We start from the raw sequence: 1,401 nt of genomic DNA on the forward strand, positions 1-1,401 counted from the left end.
GTGCCCTTTGCGATAGATGAACACGGAGTGGTCAGACCTGCTATTAGCAAAACCAATGGAAGAAACAAAGTCAGCAAATCTTTTATACCAAGCTCTCGGTGCCTGTTTAAGCCCATATAAGGACTTGTGCAACAAACACACATAATCGGGACGAGATGGGTCTCTAAAACCCATAGGCTGATGCATATAAACCGTCTCCTTGAGCTCGCCATGAAGAAATGTATTTTTGACATCCAACTGATGAATGGGCCAATGTTTAGATAGAGCTAGACTTAAGACAGTGCGGATCGTTGCTGGCTTGACGACCGGACTGAAAGTCTCACCACAATAAATGCCAACCTACTGTGTTTTGCCATCACCTACAAGACGGGCTTTATGCCTCTCAAAATCACCATTAGACTTTTCTTTATGAGTAAAAATCCACATAGACCGAATAACATTCACATTAGGTGGACGGGGTACCAAATCCCACGTCTTATTTTTAATAAGAGCATCATATTCATCATCCATGGCCAATTTCCAATTCGGGTCACGTAGCGCATCCAACGGTTTACGAGGTATGGGGGACTTGGTAACCGCCGCATGTAGATTAAATGGGTGCTTGGGTTTGAAAATCCCGCGCTGACTACGAGTGACCATGCGAGTGTGGGTATTGGGCTGGACAGGTGGAGAAATGGTCGAGCTTTGCGGGGTGGTGGCAAGCTGGTGGGGGAGAGGGGCGGACTGGTCCTGCGTAGAGGACGATGGAGGCTGCTGCCCAGGTGGGGAGGGGTCGGCGTGGTCCTGAGTCACGGGCAGCGACGGAGGGGGACAGGGCAGCGGTGGAGGGCTGGTGGCTATATGATGGATCAAGTAAGGAGATAGGCCATCATCAAGGAAATCATAAGAGGTGGGAGCCGGAATATGGATTTTGGAAAATGGAAATTGAGTCTCATCAAATAAAACGTGATGACAGATAATGATTTTATTTGAGGATAAACCAAAACATTTGTAGCCACGATGGTTTGGTGGATATCCCAAAAAGACACATGGAGTTGACCGAGGGTGCAACTTGTGAATAGTAGTAGACGGAAAAAGGGGATAACATAAACACCCAAAGACTTGGAGATGAGAATAAGATGGTTTCCGTTGGTAAAGGACCTCTAAAGGTGATTTGTAACCCAATAGCTTACTTGGTAAAATATTAATGAGATACGTCGCCATTTGCAATGCATGATGCCAAAAAGACGGAGGAATGGAGGCATGAGCAAGAAGAGTCCGGATGACATTATTTAGTGAACGAATTTTTCTTTCTGCTTTCCCATTTTGAGAGGATGTATGAGGACACGAAAGACGGAAAGACATCCCATTGGACGCACAAAATTTTCCGAATTGACTATTAGTATATTCCCTCCCATTATC

Source organism: Lycium barbarum, chromosome 10, assembly GCF_019175385.1.
Source record: "Lycium barbarum isolate Lr01 chromosome 10, ASM1917538v2, whole genome shotgun sequence".
NCBI lineage: Eukaryota > Viridiplantae > Streptophyta > Magnoliopsida > Solanales > Solanaceae > Lycium > Lycium barbarum.